General features: G+C 42.2%; 1 long non-coding RNA gene across 1 annotated transcript; it reads right to left on the reverse strand.

Annotated features, from left to right (window-relative positions):
- Window positions 1-487: 487 nt before the first annotated feature.
- Window positions 488-6,679, reverse strand: LOC145859109 (uncharacterized). The gene is made up of 5 exons (XR_014379368.1): window positions 6,132-6,679; window positions 4,312-4,550; window positions 3,888-3,989; window positions 3,685-3,760; window positions 488-1,259 (listed from the first exon to the last, which is right to left on the reverse strand). It is a non-coding gene; the product is annotated as an uncharacterized LOC145859109 (long non-coding RNA).
- Window positions 6,680-9,935: the final 3,256 nt, after the last annotated feature.

A 9,935-nucleotide genomic window follows, 5' to 3' on the forward strand; every position in this document is an offset into this window, starting at 1 on the left:
TTCAGAAGTGAGAGATTCCTGAGTTCCCAGTTGTTTTGAATGCGGCATTTCAACCCACAGCCTGTCTCTGGTTTGTGAGACAAATGTCAAAGTCATGCCAGATGACAGTGGTAGAATCTAATTGCATACTCCTTGCGTCCTCTCCTCGACTCCTCAAAATCCATTGGAAGAGAAAGCCCGGGGTCCCTCCTCTCTGACCTTCTCCTCCAATGAGGAGGCGGGTTGAAACGACATGAGATTTTCAACCTTGTCCACATATTGACCATGTAAGGGGGTAAGTGTTAATAACATCTACTTATCATAGTGATGGGTCATTAAACTGAGTATGTTTCCCAAATTGCACCATTTCCTTTATAGTGCACTACTTTTGGTCAGGGCCCATATGGTAGTAGTGCACTATATAGGGAATAGGGTGCCATTTGAGTGCGCCAGGAGAGGACGATCAGATATAGCTAGTCAAACCTGACAAAGACAGACTTCTCTAAGATGGCATAGAACATTTTTTTATTAAGATTCTAGCTAATGAATGAGAAAAATACTACATGTATAAAAACACATTGGCTGAAATCAATACAAAAGCTTAAAAGCTTTTGAACAAGTGTGTACAAGAAACAAAATGGTCCAGTGTGCCCTACCTACACATTTCAAGTTTATTGGAAAAAAAAGCATTCTTTACTTACTCCTGAAGGCAACTCAAAGAACATGGGATGTTTAACAGAATAAAGCGCTTAACATGGTCTCTGTCCCCAATTTCAACCTATGCCCTATATAGTGCATAATGTTTTACCAGGGCCCATGTGTCTCTGGTCAAAAGTAGCACACTATATAAGGACTAGGGTTCCATTTGGGACACCGAATTTCAAGTCTGTAGTTTATGATTTGATAATGAAGCAGATACTACTAATCATGTGCCTCATATCTACACAGTGGCCCAGCCACCACATTAAAGGTCATTTTTTCACAAATCCGACTATAAATACAGGCAAGGCCTAAAAACACAACCACACACACTCCTGAACATTTGGGTAAAACATTTGTTCACACAGGCGCACACACACACACGATTGTGATCCGTTTTCTACTCTTACAGTGCAACAGCATGGCAGACAAACAGATAGCAGTGATTTAATATAAATGAATTATATACACGTTCCTGGGTGGTTTCATCGTTTGGTCCTTTGTCTGGTTCTAATAAGAGTGTCTTTACAATGCCTCCTCTTCAGATCTACAGCAGTAGTTAGCACAGGCTTCTTATCTGTCTGTGGACAAATAATACATACACACATCACATTCATGTAAAGCAGTGTATATGCAGCTGGCAAATTTACATTAATGTAAAGTTTAAACTAATTACACAAACGTTGAATGAAGCTTTCGTAGACACAAGGAGCGCGTTAACACAGTACTGATAACACGTTGACATCACAGTAGCAACGCGGTACTGATAACACGTTGACGTCACAGTACTGATAAGTCATAGATATCACAGTAGTAATAGTACTGAAAACATGTTATCTAAGTATTTTTATTTTTGTCTTTATTTCACCTTTATTTAACCAGGTAGGCCAGTTGAGAACAAGTTCTCATTTACAACTGCGACCTGGCCAAGATAAAGCAAAACAGTGTGACAAAAACAACAGAGTTAAACATGGGATAAACAAACGTAGAGTCAATAACACAATAGAAACATCTGTATACAGTGTGTGCAAATGAAGTAAGGAGGTAAGGCAATAAATAGGCCATAGTGGCGAAATAATTACAATTTAGCAATTAAGACTGGAGTGAGATGTGCAGATGAGGATGTGCAAGTAGAAATACTGGTGTGCAAAAGAGCAGAAAAAAAACAAATATGGAGATGAGGTAGGTAGTTGGTTAGATGGGCTGTGTACAGCTGCAGCGATCGGTAAGCTGCTCTGACAGCCGATGATTGAAGTTAGTGAGGGAGATATAAGTCTCCAACTTCAGTGATATTTGCAATTTGTTCCAGTCATTGGCAGCAGAGAACTGGAAGGAAAGGCAGCCAAAGGGGGTGTTGGCTTTGGGGATGACCAGTGAAATATACCTGCTGGAGCACGTGCTACGGGTGGGTGTTGCTATGGTACCAGTGAGCTGAGATAAGGCGGAGTGTTACCTAGCAAAGACTTATAGATGACCTGGAGCCAGTGGGTTTGGCAACGAATATGTAGCAAGGACCAGCCAACGAGAGCATACAGGTCACAGTGGTGGGTGGTATATGGGGCTTTGGTGACAAAATGGATGGCACTGTGATAGCAAATTGGATGCAGTCTGAGTAGAGTGTTGGAGGCTAATTTTGTAAATGACATCGCCGAAGTCAAGGATCGGCAGGATAGTCCGTTTTACGAGGGTATGTTTGGCAGCATGAGTGAAGGAGGCTTTGTTGCGAAATAAGAATCCGATTTTAGATTTAATTTTGGATTGGAGATGCTTAATATGAGTCTGGAAGGAGAGTTTACAGTCTAGCCAGACACCTAGGTATTTATAGTTGTCCACATATTCTAAGTCAGAACTATCCAGAGTAGTGATGCTAAGCAGGCGGGAGTGGGCAGCGATCGGTTGAAGAGCATGTATTTAGCTTTACTAGCGTTTAAGAGCAGTTGGAGGCCACAGAAGGAGTGTTGTATGGCGTTGAAGCTCGTTTGGAGGTTTATTAACACAGTGTCCAAAGAAGGGCCAGATGTATACAGAATGGTGTCGTCTGCATAGAGGTGGATCAAAGAATCACCAGCAGCAAGAGCAACATCATTGATAAATACAGGGAAAAGAGTCGGCCTGAGAATTGAACCCTGTGGCACCCCCATAGAGACTGCCAGAGGTCCGGACAACAGGCCCTCCGATTTGACACACTGAACTCTATCCGAGAAGTAGTTAGTGAACCAGGCGAGGCAGTCATTTGAGAAGCCAAGGCTGTTGAGTCTGCCGATAAGATTATTATTTTTTTTTAACCAGGCAGGCTAGTTGAGAAAAAGTTCTCATTTGCAACTGCGACCTGGCAGAATTCGGTGATTGACAGAGTCGAAAGCCTTGGCCAGGTCGATGAAGTTGGCTGCACAGTACTGTCTTTTATCGATGGTGTTTATGATATCGTTTAGGACCTTGAGCGTGGCTGAGGTGCACCCATGACCAGCTCAGAAACCAGATTGCACAGCGGAGAAGGTACGGTGGGATTCGAAATGGTCGGTGATCTGTTTGTTCACTTGGCTTTCAAAGACTTTAAAAAGGCAGGGCAGGATGGATATAGGTCTGTAACAGTTTGGGTCTAGAATGTCTCTCCACCTTTGAGGTGGGGGATGACCGCGGCCGCTTTCCAATCTTTAGGAATCTCAGACGATACAAAAGAGAGGTTGAACAGACTAGCAATAGGGGTTGCGACAACGGCGGCGGGAAAATTTTAGAAAGAGAGGGTCCAGATTGTCTAGCCCAGCTGATTTGGAGAAGCGGGGGGGGGCTGACAAAGTACTGATAACACGTTGATGTCACAGTAGCAACACAGTACTGATAACACGTTGATATCATAGTATTAACACAGTACTGATAATACGTTGATATTACAGTAGTAACAATACTGATAACATGTCAATATCACAGTAGTAATACAGTACTGATAACACGTTGATATCATAGTATTAACACAATAGTAACGCATTGTAACAGCAAGTGTCTCACCTCATTATTCCTGATTGCTCTCAGACCCTCCTTGATAACCTCCTTTAGATTTCATCTGGGCCTGAACAGAGTTCACCTATACACACACACCGTCATAATGAACAGAAGATTTGGATGACGATTTGTAACTGCTTGGAATCTTTACCTAGTAGATATGACATAAGGCTCTGTTTTCTGTGTGAGGGTAGGTGGTCAGTACGTACTGATGAGAGCCCAACGCCCATGTCTCCTGAGCCTACGTGTGTTGTGTGAACAAAGTTGGTTGGTTCTCCGATCATTGAACGGTCTATCCTCCGCCGCCTCTTCTGTAAAGCATTAAAGAAATCGTAGTATTACTAAAGGCAACAACAGTCAACTGTTTAATGAACAGACACTCACACAGGCTGATAAGAAGTACAGAAGATGAGAAGGCCTGGTTCTATTTCAGTGTCTAGCACCTTCACCTTTAGTGTGCACACTTCATAGACTGGATATGATAAGGTGAATGCACCAATTTGTAAGTCGCTCTGGATAAGAGCGTCTGCTAAATGACGTAAATGTAAATGTAAAAATATACTCAAAGGTCAGGAGTAAACAAAACAGTGATTTATTGTGTGTGTGTGTGTGTGTGTGTGTGCGTATACTCACAGGCTGGGGCTGCTCTCCAATGCAGCAGCTGAAACACACCCAGAACTCAGTCATGCTGACAGCAGCTTCCTCTCTGTTCTCTTTCTTTCTTTTTCTCTCTCTTCAGCCCTCTGTCTTCCTGTTCACTTCACAGCCGATGCCACAAACAGCCGGCGGAAGCAGATTACAGACAGACATACACTCACTGCTGGTGTTTCTGTAACACACACCACTCTCCCCAGGGCCTGAGTAACACACCTCTGTGGACACACAGAATCAGAGGACAGTTGGCATATCTTTGCATTAGTTATGTTAAATATCAAGTGATATTTGGTGATGGACAGAAGATTCTGGGACCTGGCTATGTAGTCCTAGTAGTAGCATGGTATGCTAACTAGACAGTGTTGCATTGGTAGTTGTGGTAAAGATAAAAAAAGGACAGAGGTGGGTCTGGAAAAGAGAGAGACTAACCAAGTCATAAAAGGAAGGAGCTCGAGCAACATGCGCCAAGCACCAGTAACACATTACTGTACCTGCCTACTAGAGAAACTGTATATTTCCCCTGAAATGTCATCTAGCAAAACTCCCCTTCAATATCACACTACAGAATAGTCCATTGACTAGGAGACTTAAGGGGGACCCAGTGAAAGTACAGCGATGGACGGTACAATAGTATACAGTATTTCACATATATTAATTTAGCAGCAGTGCCCCCCCGCCCCATGCTACCCTTACCACCACCGCTGGGAAAAAAACTCTGGCATAGATAGATTTCATTGCAAGTTTAACTGGTCCAGATGGTCAGTTTTCAACATTCAAAACTTCTATATTTAATAACATGCTGACACCCAGTCTTCTCAGTTGTAAAACAGTCTAATAAATACCACTCTATAATACTGCTACCCATAGTGGAGGATAAACCATGACACGACAGACAGACCAGCCCTTCATCTTGTGGCCCAGGAAGACAAGACAGTAGACATCTCTCATTTGTTGTCTGGAGTTTCACATGACCACTTTATAAAAATACCCAGAGCGGTGTGAGCTCAGATGCCTCTGCCTCGCCCTCCACAGATGGTGGTGATAAGAGTTAGAATAAAATACTTGTGTTTACTCAGGGACCAAGGCTATTAATTTCACCCTGGAACAGTTGAGACTGAGACGATGTCATTACTCGATACCATCTTCTCTACTATAGCGTTTTTACAATCTCTACTACAAACTAGAGAAGTCTACAAATCCACTAACTATTTACATGTTTAATTAAAGACCAGGATAGGTGTTGTTGAGTAGCTAAAAATACTTGTATGGTCGTCAATGATCTAAGGTGTTAATGACATTGAAGCCCAAACAGATTTAGAACCATTGATCTCAGATATTAACCAAATGAGACTGAACTGTGGGTTGTATTGATTACAAACAATTCACTAACTAGGGAGGGACCATATTTGTAGTACTGCCACTAGTTCGATAATCTCTAACAGTAGTAGGTACTTAATCTCAATAGCTATTTCATTGCCAAAGTCGTTTAATTGAAATAGGCCAAGAAGATTCAACTTATTTCAGGGTTTCTCTAGCGCAGAACGGCCTGAAGACACAAGCAAGAAAGAGCGAGGTTGTGGTTTTCAAACTGACAGCTAAGTAAGTTAGCTAGCTAACCGCTAACTACCGGTTGCTAAATCTGTAAACTGTACTCTGAAACTTGAAAAGAGGACCAATTTTGGAAATACATCTACACGTAGCTGTGAACTTTGAAGGTTGGGACAAATTTCAAATGAGCTTTAAGTTAATTAGATAGATTTGTGGGGGTAAAAAAAAAAGAAGGTAAAAAAGAGACATACCTGCTGGCTAACTTCCCGAAGTTGCAGACGAAAAAATATCTTCCTGCTTTGCCTTGGCGCAATGCTTTCTGGGATATGGTGTTCAATGAAACAATATTACATAAAAGCAGACTTATTCAATAAAAAGCAGACTATTCCTGCGAAACTCTCGTGCTTCTTTTTTTTCTTACTAATACAAATTGGCAATTTTTCTAATGTCGAGCTAATTTCTTGATACAGTTTTTGTTTTCTAGCCTAATGGCGTCTTTTTGTAGGAACTAACTCTGACATGGTTCCATGGACAAATAGTTTTGTATTAAGGTCTTGTGGTAAACATATGTTTTCTTCTATGAGATAATATCAGCAAACGTCATTTTCTGTGAATTTGGAAGCATTTGTGTAATTTGAAAAAGCACGTAAATACTTCATAATTAATAAAGGTAATGTTAACTGACTAATAGTATATCGTAGAACAAAACGTATAAGATATCCTAAGCCTGTATTGACCTCAGACCTTATTTTCGCGTTTACACCAAAAGCCTATTCTTTCCTCATTCATTTTCGCCATATGAATGGTAACTAATTTCCGGGTTTTAGGTCTACAAGCAGGTGAGCTCGCGTCTTTCTTTATCCCAATGCAGTTAAGCCAAAACCACGCCCCGTTATTCAGAGGGATCCTGCTACGCTCCCATTGGCTAGTTAGCGTTGTCTCACTCGCAGGCGATCAGTGCAGAGACAGTGGCCTTCCAAGATAAGGATGGAAAATGTAACTTAACAATTAGCTGCCTACCATAATGCAGGCCTATTATTATCATGTTTGGTAACATTTGCCCATGTTTTCATTTTCAGAGTTTCAATGAGTTATAAAAATGTCTCGGAACTCTGTTGAATTCCCTCATTTGAAGGTCAGCTAAGTTTACCTAGGCTACTTAACGTTACTAGCTCGGTATTTGACGTTATATTATCATTCGTAGTCTATTATCAGGTAAAAGCATATGCTTATTATTCATAATTTCTCAAATATTTATGAGCTAATCATTCAGTCGAATACGCTATGCTACAGCCATTGAATCTGACGTTAATGGCTAGCTCTGTCCACTACATTATTATATTTTTCAATCTTGAAATACAAGGGCAAATGTTATTAATTAGTGACTGTAATTTCGCGCTACGTGATATTCACTTCCGGACATGGAGAGCGCTCAAAGCGTTGTAGAACGCCTCTCTGATAACAGGCGTGGTTTTGGCTTAACTGAGTTGGGGAAAAAGAAAGACAAGGTGAGGTCTATTAAAGATGCATATGTAACTTTTTGTGCTGCCAACGAAATTCACATAGAAATATGAGTTATAGATTTGTCATCATTGAAAGCAATTCTAACAAGCAGTAGATATGTTCTATGTATGCCATTTCTATGCTTCCCGTTCTTAAGTTTCATTTTTGCATCTTTTACTTTTGGTTTTGTACACCAGCTTCAAACAGCTGAACATACAATATTTTTGGTTATTGAAAATACACTGCTCAAAAAAATAAAGGGAACACTTAAACAACACAATGTAACTCCAAGTCAATCACACTTCTGTGAAATCAAACTGTCCACTTAGGAAGCAACACTGATTGACAATAAATTTCACATGCTGTTGTGCAAATGGAATAGACAACAGGTGGAAATTATAGGCAATTAGCAAGACACCCCCAATAAAGGAGTGGTTCTGCAGGTGGGGACCACAGACCACTTCTCAGTTCCTATGCTTCCTGGCTGATGTTTTGGTCACTTTTGAATGCTGGCAGTGCTTTCACTCTAGTGGTAGCATGAGACGGAGTCTACAACCCACACAAGTGGCTCAGGTAGTGCAGCTCATCCAGGATGGCACATCAATGTGAGCTGTGACAAGAAGGTTTGCTGTGTCTGTCAGCGTAGTGTCCAGAGCATGGAGGCGCTACCAGGAGACAGGCCAGTACATCAGGAGACGTGGAGGAGGCCGTAGGAGGGCAACAACCCAGCAGCAGGACCGCTACCTCCGCCTTTGTGCAAGGAGGAGCAGGAGAAGCACTGCCAGAGCCCTGCAAAATGACCTCCAGCAGGCCACAAATGTGCATGTGTGTGCTCAAACGGTCAGAAACAGACTCCATGAGGGTGGTATGAGGGCCCGACGTCCACAGGTGGGGGTTGTGCTTACAGCCCAACACCGTGCAGGACGTTTGGCATTTGCCAGAGAACACCAAGATTGGCAAATTCGCCACTGGCGCCCTGTGCTCTTCACAGATGAAAGCAGGTTCACACTAAGCACGTGACAGACGTGACAGAGTCTGGAGACGCCGTGAAGAACGTTCTGCTGCCTGCAACATCCTCCAGCATGACCGGTTTGGCGGTGGGTCAGTCATGGTGTGGGGTGGCATTTCTTTGGGGGGCTGCACAGCCCTCCATGTGCTCGCCAGAGGTAGCCTGACTGCCATTAGGTACCGAGATGAGATCCTCAGACCCCTTGTGAGACCATATGCTGGTGCGGTTGGCCCTGGGTTCCTCCTAATGCAAGACAATGCTAGACCTCATGTGGCTGGAGTGTGTCAGCAGTTCCTGCAAGAGTAAGGCATTGATGCTATGGACTGGCCCGCCCGTTCCCCAGACCTGAATCCAATTGAGCACATCTGGGACATCATGTCTCGCTCCATCCACCAACGCCACGTTGCACCACAGACTGTCCAGGAGTTGGCGGATGCTTTCGTCCAGGTCTAGGAGGAGATCCCTCAGGTGACCATCCGCCACCTCATCAGGAGCATGCCCAGGCGTTGTAGGGAGGTCATACAGGCACGTGGAGGCCACACACACTACTGAGCCTCATTTTGACTTGTTTTAAGGACATTACATCAAAGTTGGATCAGCCTGTAGTGTGGTTTTCCACTTTAATTTTGAGTGTGACTCCAAATCCAGACCTCCATGGGTTGATAAATTGGATTTCCATTGATTATTTTTCTGTGATTTTTGTTGTCATCACATTCAACTATGTAAAGAAAAAAGTATTTAATAAGATTATTTATTTCATTCAGATCTAGGATGTGTTGTTTAAGTGTTCCCTTTATTTTTTTGAGCAGTATATATTTCACAACTGTTTAGATGGTACAATGATTCACAAACTGAAATTAGGAAAAATATTAGAATTTTAGCTATTAGGAAATGGTGAAGTGATTTCTGCATATTGTACCTTTAAAGCGGGTGACAGTAAGGCAAGCCTCATCAAGTTCATGTCACTAGTGGTGTCTCAATATTGCCCAGCAGAGGGCAGATCTACTCACATAATTAAAAAACGTTTGTAGCCAAACAGAACAAGGTGTATTGCAATCTCTCACTCACTGTACACAATGACTCCAACTTGGCATAACTTGACTCTGGAACAGTTACACCACGCATGGAGTGTTTAAGTGTATGCCATCACAAGCTGCTTTACTCCTCCTATCATGTGATAGCTATACATTAAATATAGCTAGATACATTTAGATGTGTAAACTGATGCACAGAACAAGGATTATTTCATCACACCAGATGAGATAGTACAGGGAAGAAATCATGAAACATCCGATAAATTTGAGGATTCTTTGCATAAGGATTACATGTTTGCATAGGGAATACATCTCCTTTGCCTGAAATGTTTGGATTTGCAGTGAGTTGTGTAGCTACTAGAGTGATTAGGTCATTTGAATGTGCTGAGCGGTTTTGTAGCAAGGATGCGTGTGTCTCAAATGGCCCCCTATTATGTTTATAGTGTACTAGCCATTTGGGACATTATGTAACATAAACAGATAGCCATGGCAGAGTGGAGAGGAGTCAT

This window comes from Salmo salar, chromosome 11 (assembly GCF_965601325.2).
Source record: "Salmo salar chromosome 11, fSalSal1, whole genome shotgun sequence".
Taxonomy (NCBI): Eukaryota; Metazoa; Chordata; class Actinopteri; order Salmoniformes; family Salmonidae; genus Salmo; species Salmo salar.